A 15070-nucleotide genomic window follows, 5' to 3' on the forward strand; every position below is an offset into this window, starting at 1 on the left:
TTGGGTCGTGATCCTGGGATCCACCTGTGCATTGGGCTCCCCGCAGGGAGCCTGCTTCTCCTTCTGCTCCGGTCTCTGCCTCTCTCTGTGTGTCTCTTGTGAATAAATAAATAAAATATAAACATGTATATGAGATTCATTTGCATTTGTTTTTGTAATTTAGGGGCCACCGGTAACATCATCAATAAATATGTTTTGGCTGTTGGATTTCAGTAAATTACTCTTGTGAATATACAGTAATTTAATTGACCTTGAAGAACCTTTTTTTAATAATAATTCATTTGCTTGTGTTTGTTTCTCTGTCTTTCTTAGTAATTTAGTCTTGAACTGCTTTATTTATTTAGCCAATTATCCAACATTCATGAAGCATTCATTGTATAACAGTCTCCTGGTACAGGGCTTACAAAGTTGAAAAGAATTCAGTTCTTGCTCATGAGGGATGCAGACTGGAGTGGGCAAGGAGACTGAAGATGCATCATTACGGAGACCTGATCATGTGCTGTTCCTGAGCCACACAGATGCTCTGGAGGTGAGCGCTGAGCTGGGGAGTAGCTCACAGAGACGCCTCCACTCACACCTGGCACGAAAACACACTGTTTAAACCTGACTCTCCTCTCCTTGTGCCGAGCTTCCTCCCATAACATTTTACCATGTATTCCATAAAGAGGGAGACAGGTACAGAATATGGGATACTTGCCACACCCTGACCCCAAGAATAGGACCTTCTCTCAATATTTCTGAGTCTGATCTCTTCCAGTTCACTCCGCATGTACTGTCATGTTATTTCCCAATTTTGGCTCCTTTACGCATGTGAACACCTCTGTGGGGCATGGTAACATTGCCCCTGCAACACGCTTGTCCTCTTTCCTTTCTCATGACTCCTCACCCCTGTCACCTCCTCCTGGAATCTCGGGTACTGGTCCTGATTTCAGGGGAAAGTGGCCACGGTGTTACAAACACAGAGCAGTGCCCCTTTAACGGGGGTATCAGCTAGTAACCGCCCTGTTGGCATGCCCCTCATGCCTACTTGAAGCATTCTCTTGTTTTGAGAACACCACCAATGTCAGAGAAAGGCATGTTTGCAGTCATGGAGTAGAACTTCCCATCTGAACCCAGGGAGGCCGCATCCCTTCCCATGGATCGCTCTCGAAAGAAGGACAAGCAATGAACGCCTCCACCCAGAGGGAGCCGGTCCCCAAATAAAGGGGCAATCGGGGCTGAGAGAGAAGCAGGATTAAGGTATGATGGCATTTCTAGAGCCTGTGGTCAAAGCTACAGTGCTCCCCGACTCACTGCCCCACTGCACTCACCCTTTACTGTTGGCTTTTTTTTTTCGTTAAGATTTTATTTATTTGAGAGTAAAAGAGTGTGCATGAGAGAGGGCCTGAGCAGGGGGAGGGGCAGAGGGAGAGGGAGAAGCAGGCGGCCCAGTGAGTAGGGAGCTAATTGTGGGACTAGGTCCCAGGACCCTGAGATCATGACCTGAGCCGAAGGCAGATGCTTCACTGACTAAGCCACCCAGGTGCCCTACTGTTCGCTTTCTTTTTTTTTTTTTTTTTTTTTTTAAATTTTTTTAAATTTATTTATTTATGATAGTCACAGAGAGAGAGAGAGAGAGACAGAGACACAGGCAGAGGGAGAAGCAGGCTCCATGCACCGGGAGCCCGATATGGGATTCGATCCCGGGTCTCCAGGATCGCGCCCTGAGCCAAAGGCAGGCGCCAAACCGCTGCACCACCCAGGGATCCCTACTGTTCGCTTTCTTAACCTACTTGGAATCGAGTTTCTCAATCTTGCAATCAAGATATACTTCTACTGCATCTGCCATTTTCTCTCTCTAGAAATTTGCTAGAGGAACCAATTACTTACAGGAACACTAAATCTTTTCTAAATGGCAATTTTTTTTTTCAAAATATGCATGAGTTTTACATGTAATATATATTTTTCTGTTTTACATGTATATATGCATACGTAACAAAGGACTTTGATAACGTGAAAACTTTAAACATTTTCAAAGACGTTCTGAAGTGTAATTTATGGTTAGATGCATCTAGGAATATGTAATAACCTATAAGTCTTCTTTACATGGCATAGAAATTAAATATCAAGTTATTCATATGAAAGAGACATTTAAAAAATTTAGCATTTATTTAGAAGTTTTTTTTTTTAAAGCTTCATTCTAATTTAAGACATTCCCAATGTACTATACATTTGCGTTGAACAATAGAGATGCTAGAGTGTTTCTACTATTGTATAGGAATGAATTACAGTGCCTGTGGTTCATAGTCTACATAAGTGTAAGATAGAGCAGAAGATCTTTTAAAATTTGCATACTTACTATATTTTATAGAAAAGTTTAGGTCTTTGATACGCAGTTAGTGGAGTTGGAGTACCAAATGCATTACAGAGTCCTAAATATTTAAAAGAGCGCAAAAGAAAATGTGTCGTCTGCCTTGGATATTATACTGCAGAAGAGCTGTACCCTTTATCTGACCACATTCGTGGTCCACAGTTTGTACAGGTGGACGGAAACCACCTTTCTTGCTGTCCTTCAAATGATTTTCTTAGCGTGGAAGAGGTTATTAGGGAAATAACGTCAAAAAATGAAATTGTTGAATGATAAACGATGTCAGCTCTGGTGACTTCAGCTTCATGAAGTTTATCAAAATATTCTCTTTTAATGTGGAGTACTGTATTTAAACATTACTGTTGCTGTTACCAAGGGAAACACCCTAATTGCTAAAACATCCAATTATCTAATCACCTCATTTCAAGGAGACAAAATAAAGATTTCAGTCTGTTTTGTTTTTGCAAAATGACTTCATTTCCTAAGCATCTACTCTTAATTTACTGCGATCTACTTATTACTAGTTTCTTGAATTATTGTCCTTCCTTGACCTTCCAGTCCTGCATACGCATTGTCTTGTATAACTCACAACAGCGATGAAAAGAAAAAACCAACACACACACACACACACACACACACACACGTGAATATTTAGAATTAAAACAGTTTTCCCACATCCAGACAGATGCAGAGATTATCAGCCCAGGTCCCCATCATCCCAAAACACTCCCTGTGCAGAGTCCCACCTTTCCTACATTGTTTCAACAATGAATTAATAAAATATAAGCTCTCATTCTGTGCTGAGTCTTGCATGCTATTTGACTGCCATAACTTTCAGAACCTTGTTTCTTCCTTCAGTTCTTTCTCTGATCAGAATTTGCAATTAGCGTTCATATTTAGATATTTATAATTTTAGTGAAAAATCGCAGAAACACTTGATCGATGTCACCCATAAATGTGTTTATTTATTAATGCCATTTAGAGAACTTGTTCGTATGTGAGAAAGAAAAATAAAAATCAAGTCCAGCAATTAATTAAGGCCACCCCATCCCCACTTAACAGTCACAGCAGTAACTCTTTTTGATTATTACTTTTCCTGGAAGCCATATCATAAAGTAGGTTATTGTAAAAAGAACATAATTCCTATTAGGAGCTGTGTTATAAAAGGTTATTATGTCATTGGCCAAGGCAAGGCCTTAATTCCAGAGAAATCATTTATCTAATCATTTTCTCTTTATGTCCTTGCTTACTCTTTAAACTTTATCTGGTGTCTCATATATGAAAGGGACTGGGCTAGGCATTCAGGAGGAAAAAAATCTTAAGATAAACTTCTTGCCTTTAATTCACTTTTTTCTTGCTGGAATGTCCTTGCACATTTTTCTCTTCTTTTAAGCCCTACTTTATTCTTCGAAGCCTAAATCAGGCTTTGTTGTCTCATTATATCCTTTTGGGTAACATTCAGCCACCTCCTGTTAGTATTCACCATATCTTCCCCTTTGTTGGTGCATGAGGCATTGCCAAAGCATTTATGATGTTTTATTTTGGTAGAGATATGGGCCCTCCACTTCCACTCTCTGTGCTCAGAGTTCATTTGGAGCAGGCACTGTCTTGTACTTCGTGGTTTTTGCCAGCATCTAGTAGATAGCTCAAGACTCGTAAACATTTGTAAGGGTTGGGAATCTTTAGTTGATGTGTTTCAGATATCTGGCTTAAGCAGGAAGAGAATTGCTGGTTGAAATTATCTAGAAGTTTAGAGGTAGGGCTCACTGCAGTAATGCCTGGATCAAGCACTTGGGTTTCATTTAGTTTCAGTCTCCAGGCAGGGCATCCGCAGGAGGTTCATGCCCCAGCAGCGTCCCAGCTGATCACTGTCCATCTTTCAGACTTAGAAGCTTAGACTCTGGTTCCGTTTTTATCACATGAATATCCCTGGAAGAGTATTGTGAACAGCAAATTGTAATACAGATTTCTTGCCATCTGAAAGTAGAACATCCCTATGAAATTTTTCATTAACCCAAATAGTGTAAAGCAAAGAAGCAATTACCATTAATTTATATGGAAACATTTTTGTCCATTCCCAGACCTCAAAAAAATCTGTTACCTTAGGACACATGTTGGTAACAGATGCACAAAATACATTGAGTTAAAGCACAGATGTTCACAGACACAGTTCAGAGCTCCGGTGGCCTGGTTTTGTGATGCTGCATGCAGTTTCCAGAGAAGGAGCTTAAAGGTGCCACTCTTGGCTGGCACCATGCTTACTGCTTGGGGTGGTACTGCCTCTGTAACTGCTCGCTACAAAACATGAAATGCTGTATTTTCGTAAAACTGAAAATCCTCTTTCTTTTGGCTAGTAAAGAGGTACTAATATAGGTCTTTTGTAAAAGGGAAGTGGTGTAATGCGAGCCTTCAAAAAGCAGGGGAGACCTGTACAATGATGTGAGCCCGTGATTGAAGGAGCATGTGCTGTGCAAGCAATGGACAAATAGGACTGGAAGCAGTAACTCCAGTCCAGGCTGGAAGCTGGGTCCAGGTGGACTTGGTTGGGCAAGCCTCCTTAGGAAGAAGTCTGGCAAAAATAAATAAATAAAAAGAAAAAAAGAAAAAGTCTGGCAGTCTAAATAAACATATCTACTATAATATTCCATAAATATTTGTTGAATTAAACACAAGTAAAAATGCAGCCATTATTTCTATATAAAACAAAAAATTATTCCTTGGTTATATAAAACTGCACAATACATAATTACCTGATGCATAGTCCCCCAAACAAATTAAGAACCCAAATATGATGTCTGATGCCTTGAAAAGTTAGTTGACAGTATTAGTTAGGTTTAAATGTATGGTAAGTATTATTTGGCATAAATGTTTAGCATTCAATTAGCAATAGAATTGTTTGTTTTTTTAATTATATGGGATATTGGATATGTTGCTCACCACATTGGTCTAAATGGATGGAAATGTTTCCCTTTGATAAATTTCCCTGTAGGAAGCTGTCATGCACTCAGAGCTGTAGCAAGGATCTTCTCTTACACCTTCGGTCAAAGAAATAGGTGCTAGCAAACATTTTTTTTGACAGCAGTGACAATAATGGCAATGCTATTCTACTAAAAACATTTTGCAGAGTAGGAAGTGATCCCAAATGTCTTTTCATCACTCATTATAATCCATTTTTATAAAGAGTATATAGTACCCATTTAGTGAGTGCCCACTAACATTTTATTTTAAAACCAAAAGTACCTATGCAATTAACACAAACTTTCAAAAACACTGTTTACAACATCTTCTGAATTTCTGAGATCAAAGGACATCCCCAACTACACAGATGCATTCTGTTTAGGAAACCACAAAATGGGGGATCCCTGGGTGGCTCAGCGGTTTAGCACCTGCCTTCGGCCCAGGGTGTGATCCTGGAGTCCCGGGATCAATTTCTGCATTGGGCTCCTTGCATGGGGCCTGCTTCTCCCTCTGCCTGTGTCTCTGCCTCTCTCTGTGTGTCTCTCATGAATAAACAAAATCTTAAAAAAAAAAAACTACAAAATGAACAGGTACAGTGGATGAGAAGTCTGAAGTTGAAGTCAGAGTGAAATTTCAAAAGGTCTCAGCCTGACCTGTAAAAGACAGCTGTAATTTCAAGACCACCTATTATGGCTCAAATTATCAGAACACAGAGTAGAAGGTCATAAAATATGATGGTAGTACATGGTGATATTTGTTAAATTATAGGGACTGATACAATTTTCCCTGAGGGGAAAACAATCCCCAAGTTCTGATAAACTGTCCTAGGTTTCTATAGGCAGATATATTTAAAATAATGAAGGGATGCCTGGGTGGCTCAACGGTTAAGCACCTGCCTTCAGCTCAGGGCGTGATCCTGGAGTCTCGGGATTGAGTCCCGCATCAGGGTCCCTGTATGGAGCCTGTTTCTCCCTCTCCCTGTGTCTCTGCCTCTCTCTGTGTGTCTCTCATGAATAAATAAATTAAAAATCTTAATAAAATAAAACACAGAATTCATTCCCTGAATAGAGAATATGGCAAGTTCAAAGTCATCCTATCCCAACCACACCGTTGCCTAGGGAAGCCTAATCCAGGTGTAGACTTACCATTTTTTTTTTTTTTTAAGATTTTGTTTATTTATGAGAGGCACAGATAGGCAGCGGCATAGGCAGAGGGAGAAGCAGCCTCGCTGTGGGGAGCCTGATGCGGGACTCAATCCCACGACCCCCAGATCATGACCTGAACCAAAGGCAGACGCTCAATCACTTAGCTACCCAGGTACCTCAGTCTTGCCAAATACTAGTTTTGCATTTATAAATTTCTCATAAGAGGCAGGTAGCTCTACTTAGATTGTCATTTTAAGCACTAGGCTTTGTTTCTAGTATCTTATTCTCTCTCTCCTCGCCTTGGGGTACATGATCTCACTCTTAACATAGTTTTGAATTGCCATATTAAGAAAGTAAGCTTTTCATGAAATATAGTCCTTTGAGTATCCACAGATGCATATCTCACTTAAAAAAACAACTCTAGGAATGCCTGGGTGGCTCAGCGGTTGAGTGGCGGCGGCCTTTGGCTCGGGCATGATCCCGGGGTCCTGGGATCCAGGCCCAATCTGCTCCCTGCAAGGAGCCTGCTTCTCCTTCTGCTTGTGTCTCTACCTCTCTCTCTATGTGTCTCTCGTGAATAAATAAGTGAAATCTTTAAAAACAAACCAAAAAAACAAAAAACAAAACTGTAGATGTAGAACATATCTCACAGGGATCGTAAATTTAAGGGTCTTCAGAAGGCTTTGTAATTCTGAAATGTAATTATCCTTCATTTTCATGTACATATACTCTAAATTTTACTTACTTAATTTACATTTTTTATTGTTTTAATTTTTAATTCCAGTATTGTTAACATACGATGTTACATTAGTTACAGGTGTACGATATAGCGATTCAACAATTCTGTGCATGACTCATCATGATAAGTGTGCTCTTCATTCCCCTTACCCATTTCACTCACTGCCCCCCCCCACCTCCCCTCTAGTAATCATCAGTTTGTCCTCTATAGTTAAGAGTCTGTTTTTTGGTTTGTCTCCTTTTTTCTTTGTACATCTGTTTTGTTTCTTAAATACCACATGAGTGAAATCATATGGTATTTGTCTTTCTCTCACTGACTTATTTCACTTAGCATATTTTGTACCTTCATCCATGTCATCGCAAATGGCAAGATTTCATTTTTTTTTTTTTTTAAGATCTGTTTACTTATTTTAGAGATGGGGCTGGTGAGGAGAGGAAAAGGAGAGGGAAAATCTCAAGCAGACTCCTTGCTGAGCACGCTTCTCGCTGAGCACGAAGCCCCACACAAGGCTCAATTCCATGGCCCTGAGATTATGACCTGAGCCAAAATCAGGAGTTGGAGGCTTAACCAGCTGAGCCACCTTGGCACCCCTAAACTTATTTACACTTAAATGTTTTCTTATGTTTGTACCTCCGATTCTTGGTTGTTTATTGGGCTCCAGGCTCAGTGGGGAGTCTCTGCTAATCTCCCTCTGCTCCTCGCCCTGCTCATGTGCACGTACTCTTTCTCTCGCTAAAATAATGAATCTTTAAAAGAAAAAAAATGAGGGGTGTCTTGGTGGCTCAGTCGGTTGAGTGTCTGCCTTGGGCTCAGGTCATGATCCTGGGGTCACTGGATCAAGCTCCACATCGGGCTCCCTGCCCAGCTGGGAATCTGATTCTCCCTCTCCCTCCCCCCTTGCTGCTCTCTCTACTTGTGCTCTCTCGGTCAAATAAATAAATGAAATCTTTTTTTAAAATGTAATTAAATTTAATTTCACCATTCTGCGAACAGAGATGAATACTAAAGCTCATTTTCCTTGTGTTATAAAGGAAAATAAAATAACATTTTTATTTTATTTTAATTAACTAATTTCAAAGATTTTAGTTATTTATTCCTGAGAGACACAGAGAGAGAGGCAGAGACAGAAGCAGAGGGAAAAGCAGGCTCCATGCAGGGAGCCCAATGTGGGACTCGAACCAGCTGAGCCAAAGGCAGAAGCTCAACTGCTGAGCCACTCAGGTGTCCCATTTTTGCTTCATTTTTAGAAGAGAAATACTTCTCATAACAATGTAGTCAAAGCACATCAATTCAGTGATCCCACTTTTACTTATATAGTACTTGAGTTAACATCCACCTAGGCTGTATTTTCATTAGGTGTTGACATGTGATTATTGAATCAAAGGTTGTTTCCATTATTTACACATTTTCCTGATATTTGGCTTATACTTCTTTTTTTTTTTTTTGAACTCTGCTAGAATGGCAAATCATTGTGATACCTTGAGCAACACAAAAATCCTCTGAATGTATTTTTTATTTGCTTTATATTTTACGTTGTTGGAGGGAAAACATGATGTCCAGTTTGTTTTTCTTTATTTAACATACTCTTGAGTTGTGTTTGCAATTTGCCTCTTCTAATCACCTTACAAATACCAATGTGTTTGCTATTCATAAGAACCCTGTGAATACCTACAGTGGCACTCACGTTTTAAGGATGGTTAACTGAGGCACAGGAGACTAACTTTTTTGAGATCCTTGACCATTACCGGAGACAGGATTCACTTCTTGACTACTATGCCCTGGTGCCTCTCTAGTGCCAGAGTCAAAGTAGATGTACACTCACAGGTGTTTAAAGCAGGCATTTTCATAAAGACATTGATAAATGAAGTGAGAAATGAAGCTGTCCAGCTGTACCTTCCCAGGATCTATAGAGACTCATCCTCCACCAAACCATGAAATTGGGATTCTCATGACTTAGACTTGGGGTCTCCTCCCTTCTCCCTCTGCATGTTCAAACTAAGTGACATCATTTGTGCCTAAAACTTTCATGCAGTCTCTAGGCCTGAGGCCTCCATATCAGGTGCTGTGATGCCCTGAGGACTACTAATTTCAGTAGACTCTTTATGAGGAGAGAATTTGGGCTATAACTTAGGGTAAGTCCCTGCCTGCACAGAAGGAGAAAGCCCATCCTGCCCACTAGCACAGTTGGGTGGGAGATGGAAGGAGGGGCATTGACATAGAAAATCAGCATGTTAATTCCTCCGCTTCTTGTGTATGTTTGGGGGTAGAGGGGCTGTTTATAGACACATGCAGAGAAATAAAGGCTGTGTTCATTTTTCCAAAGACAGCTGTAAGAGGCTGTAATACCCTAGTGTCTTGGTTCTTAATCCCGCTGCTTTTGATTAGTCTAGGATGGAAGCCAGACATCAATATTATTTGGAAAGGAGAAACAAGCAAACAATTCACAGGTAAATCCAGTGTAGCCAGGCTTGAAAACCATTGTTCTTGGAGAAGTTCTCAATTTGGCCAGTGTGGCGCCAGAGCCATAATGAAGATTTGGGGGAGAGAGGTGCCCGGATGCAGAGTCTGATCTAAAATAAGCTTAGTGTGGTGATCTCGAGGATTCTGCTCAGCCTGATGAGCAGTCTTAGAAGGGGTGGGAGAATCAGGACCAGCCTAAGATTGGGATGCAGAACCTGGAGTCTTGGAATTTGAGAATCAACACAGAAAGCCAGGATTGTGGACTCTAGCATTAGGAATAAAATTGATGTGCCACAATGCCAGATGACCTCTCTGTAAACTCCAGGCCAGGAACCAAACCAGACCAGCAGAGACAGATGCAGAGTCTGTAACTTGACCAGAAGTTCTATCTTTATGTGTGACACAAGGTCCCAGGAACAGAGCTGATACAGTTTTCAGGGTCCAATGCAAAAGGGAAATGCAAGAACCCTTGCTCCAAAAGGAGGGAGAAAGGTGCCATTGAAAGTCTTTTCTTGGGCCCCTGGGTAGCTCAGTGGTTGAATGTCTTGCCTTTGCCTCAGGTCGTGGTTCCCTGGTTCCAGGATCGAGTCCCACATCGGGCTTCCTACAGGGAGCCTCTCCCTCTGCCTGTGTCTCTGCCTCTCTCTCTGTCTCTCATGAATAAAGGAATGAAACCTTGAACAATAAATAAAAAATAAAAGTCTTTTTTTTTTAATTCCATTTCTTTCAACATGTTATGGAAGTTGTTATTTGCTATTTCATGTCTTTCTAAAGAAAGAGAAACTAAAACTAAATTATTGACATGAATTTTACCATTTTGCTGACGTTGCATTATGCCTACTTTAGAGACAAGTATCAGACTATTTAACTAGGATGTGGAATCGCACAGTTCATAATCTGTAACTCCTACCTTCATATACATTTTGTGTTTACCACAACAGTGAGGATGCTCTGCAAAGTAATCACATTCTCTTTATTTCATGCCTTGATCTGCACACATTCCACCAACACTCTCTACCTGATGAATGTGGAAGAGCTTAAAGAAAAAGGGGCTGAGTGATTCTGTCCTGTGCTTTCCTTCTCTTTCGTCACTTTTGGTGGTGGGCCAATGCAGGAAAGTGACTTGAGGAAAAATGAACATAATAGAGTTTGATATTGGTCATTTGTGCTTCCTAGGACACTGGTTCCTTCTTTCTGTTGGTGAAGAAAGTTCTGGTTGGGATGGGATAACGTGTCTTCTTGAGGCTGGCTGCACCCATGCTGACTCAGTCCTAGATGCAACATGCCTAGCTTGTACTTGCTTCAAAACTCACTGATCTCCCATGTTTGGTGAGGCTACTGTAATTCTGCACTCACGAGGCATCGCAGATTCTCTATGTGAAGAGGATGATAAGGAGAATCATATTTCCATTCTGCTTATTCGCCTGTATAGTGTCCCATTGGACTTCACTTATAAAACACAAGCTGGAAGACGGGCATCTGGCTAGCTCAACTGGTAAAGCGTGTAACTCTTAATCTCGAGGTTATAATTCAAGCCCCACATTGGGTGTAGAGATTACTTTGATTCCATTGGTTGCTAAGAGAAAAAGCAGAAGTCACCATATATGGAGAGAAAAAAAAATATTGTTAGATTGTAGAACCCAGGAAAAGATGGAAGCCTTGAGGATTGGTACTAGGAAGTGGAAAGCCTTCAGAAACGATGCTTCTGCTTTGGATTTCTAGGCTCATGTGGAGTCTCATCTGGCATGCTCATTTCCCTTTCTCTCAGGAGATCCGACTTTCTCTGCTTCTCAAGCTGTGTGGGACCAGACACAGGAGCCTGTCAGTTCAGAAGTTTACGTAACCTCAGTTCAGTGAAATGGCACAAAAGAATAGCTGGTTTTCTGGTGGAGAAAATATATAATTGTGTATGTGGCTCTATCTTTGGTCCGACCATTGCTCCCTGATGAGGGGTGAGCGCCAAAGCCTGGAAGCTCATGAGTTGGACCAGCACTCCCCAAGTTTCTGTTGTGTCCTTTAGACTTGATTAAGTGTCCTGCATAAAAACGTAATAATTAATAATAACCAAGTAACAGTTACTTGAGCCCGGCTACATGCCAGAGTCTTTCCTGATCATTTATTCCTTATCTCAGTCTCCACAATAAAAACTCAGAACGATATAAAGAAAGTGGCCTTACAGACATTCCAAAACACCCTTACCACATGATCTGGACAATAGGAAGCAAAGGAAAGAAATACTTCTAGCATAGCTGGGGCCTATAAATAAAGGCTGGCTTGTTGTTTTTTAAGATCTTATTTTTTAAGTAATTTCTGTACCCAATGAGGGGCTCAATGTCACAACCCTGAGACAAAGAGTCACTTGCTCCAGTCGCTGTGTGCCAGCCAGTGACCCTGGAAAGGCTGGTTTTAGTATATACTCTGTTGAAAGACTGTTACTGCTATCGTATAGTTTCTATTTCTCCATGGTTGTTTGTTGGCTGTTGTCAAAAAGTTGAGGAAACTTCTGATTCTTGATTTTGTTCAAGTAACTCAATTACAATGATAGTAGCAATTAAGCACAGCGGATTCTCAGAAATGTTTGCCCTCAGTGAGTGCGTGACTTTCAGAAGAGTGGCTGTGTATCCTCCCAGATGATGTGCGTAATCCCACAAAAATTGATGCCAGATGGATCCGACCTGCGTGGGAAAATAGGCTTCCTGGAATCTTCAAGATATGTTTTGTTTTCTGTACCTATTTCCAGGCTGCCCCTGCTGGCCGATTGAAGAAGACATTACTTACCATAGAAGGTTGGAAATGCCAGGGAGAAGCCACAGCTCCTAGGAGGTCTCAATTGCACCTGGCCTCAGTGCCGCTGGAAACGGCTGAGTCTCCCTTGCCTGTATTGTACCGTGCCCCTCATCACCTCCACGAGGAGTCAGGAACTGTTCATATCATTTTTTACCATCTGTTTGCTGCGTCAAAAGGGCTGCTTTTGTTGCTTACCATTGTCATGACTGAAATCTCAATATAATTGTGTTTTTTAAATTTAATTTATTTATTCATGAGAGAGAGAGACAGAGACATAGGCAGAGGGAGAAGCAGGTTCCTCGCAGGGAGCCCAATATGGGACTCAATCCCCAGACCCCGGGATCACACCCTGAGGCCAAGGCAGATGCTCAACCACTGAGCCATCCAGGTGTTCCTGAAATCTTGATATAAGATTAAATACATAAATGCTGGAAAACAGATAAGTTAGATTCATAGTGGTTCTTTTTGTCCTCGTCCTCTCCTGCTTTCCTCACCTGTACTCTGCAGAGGATTTACTGGTTTCAGATGTAGATGAACTAGATTCTGTCCTGAATAAAAGTCAGATGGTTAGAGAGTTACCTGTTTAGACTGTTTTATTTATTTATTAGAGGGCAAAGTGAGAGTGCACATGAACCAGGGGAGGGGCAAAGGAAGAAGGAGAAGCAAGGAGCCCAGCGTGGAACTCCCAGGACCCTGAGATCATCACCTGAGCTGAAGGCAGATACTTAATGACTGAGCCGCTCAGGTGCCCTTACACTGTTTTTAATGTTTATTGTTATTTAAAGTGTTCACTGAGGTGCCAGCTAGCCATTTATTTATTACATCCAGTTTATGTACTTTTATTTTTTTTATTATTATTCATGAGAGACACAGAGAGAGAGGCAGAAGGAGAAGCAGGCTCCATGCAGGGAGCCTGACATGGGACTTGACCCCGGGGTCTCCAGGATCAGGCCCTGGGCTGAAGGCAGTGCTAAACTGCTGAGCTAGGGCAGCCCCGGTGGCGCCCCAGTTTGGCGCCACCTGCAGCCCTGGGTGTGATCCTGGAGACCCGGGATCGAGTCCTACGTCGGGCTCCCTGCATAGAGCCTGCTTCTCCCTCTGTCTGTGTCTCTGCCCCTCTCTCTGTGCCAATAAATAAATAAAAAACAATAAAATAAACTGCTGAGCCACCCGGGCTGCCCCCCGCCCCCCCTTTTTTTTAGTGAAGAAAGTTTAATTTAAAAAATAAGCATAAGATGGGTACCTGGGTGGCTCAATTGGTTAAGCATCTGACTCTTTTATTTTTTATTTTTTATTTTTTTTGCATCTGACTCTTAATTTCAGCTCAGGTTGAGATTTCAGGGTCCTGGGACTGAGACCTTCACTGGGCTCCATGGTCAGTGAGGAGCCTCATGTCTGGATCCCAGCTCAGCAGGCAGTCTGCTTCTCCCTCTCCCTCTCTCTGCCCCTTCCCCTGCTTGTGCTCGTGCTCTCTCTCTTTCTCAAATAAATAAATAAATATCTTTTAAAAAAGAAGTAAACTATTCTTGTTTTCAAGGAAGCACATACTCATTATAGAAAATTTAGAGAATACAAATACAGATTTAGAGAAAATATTGACTATGCTTAGAAAATTAATATGTGTGATGTATGTATCACACACCCATGTAGGTAAATGTATATAATTTACTTTCTGAAGATATATATCTCAAATTTTAATATAAAACATTACATAAAAAATTATATAAAAGGCCATGAATGTGAGATAACCAAATAACTGACAATCATTAATTTTATGGTGAATGAGCTACTACTAGTAAATATACATAAGACTCTTTTTTGCATATGTGGCTTCTAGACATGTCCATAACTCAGACTGGTGTATATCATTTTATTTATTTAGATTTTATTTATTTACTTGAGAGAGAGAGTGCATGCAACTGTGAGTTGGGGGAGGAGCAGAAGGAGGGGGGAAAGGAAAGAGAAAGAATTTCAAGCAGACTCCACTGAATGTGGAACTGAATGTGGAAGCTCTGTTTCATGACCCTGAGATCACGACCTGAGCCAAACCCAACTGAGCCCCCCCTCCCAGCATCTCTGGTGAATACCATTTTAGCACTCAATGTTGCCCATGTGTGAAGGAGAACAGAGCAAAGATTATGTTCGGTATTGATGTTTAATTAACTATGAGGCTTGTTTACCACCTAAATGACATCTCCTCACCAAGTTTAATAACCAAGCTGTTTGAACTTAGGTCTTAATGAATTTTTAAATTCTTTCACACCATGGGCCTCAAGTGCTAGAAATTTAAATACATGAAGACAAAAAATGTCTATAATGTTAATATAGTGGGTTTTTTAAAACACATCTATTAGAGCTTATATTTTCAAAGAAGTGTTTTGGTCAACATGGTTGCCTTAGAGGTTATGAATCGTCTCCGTAATCGAGGACTTTATTTTTGTGACTATTCAGCAGTATTGATTGAGTGCTGTATATGTTCGCATTTTTATAGTTCCTATGGATGAGTGAGATAGGTAGACCACGGTCTAATGAAAGAGAGAGATGACACCCAGCTTTTGTGACACAAGAGCTCACACCTTGAATGGAAGATGGCATAGGGAGATTCCAGGCTCCTACCCAGTCCCTGGAGTCAAG

The 15070-nt window shown here is 41.0% G+C and overlaps 1 long non-coding RNA gene across 5 annotated transcripts in view; it reads left to right on the forward strand.

Annotated features, from left to right (window-relative positions):
* LOC129517543 (uncharacterized) overlaps nt 1-15070 on the forward strand; it is a 435231-nt gene that overhangs the window by 1332 nt on the left and 418829 nt on the right. The window lies entirely within an intron of this gene.

This window comes from Nyctereutes procyonoides, unplaced genomic scaffold, assembly GCF_905146905.1.
Source record: "Nyctereutes procyonoides isolate TBG_1078 unplaced genomic scaffold, NYPRO_anot_genome, whole genome shotgun sequence".
In the NCBI taxonomy this organism is placed as follows: domain Eukaryota; kingdom Metazoa; phylum Chordata; class Mammalia; order Carnivora; family Canidae; genus Nyctereutes; species Nyctereutes procyonoides.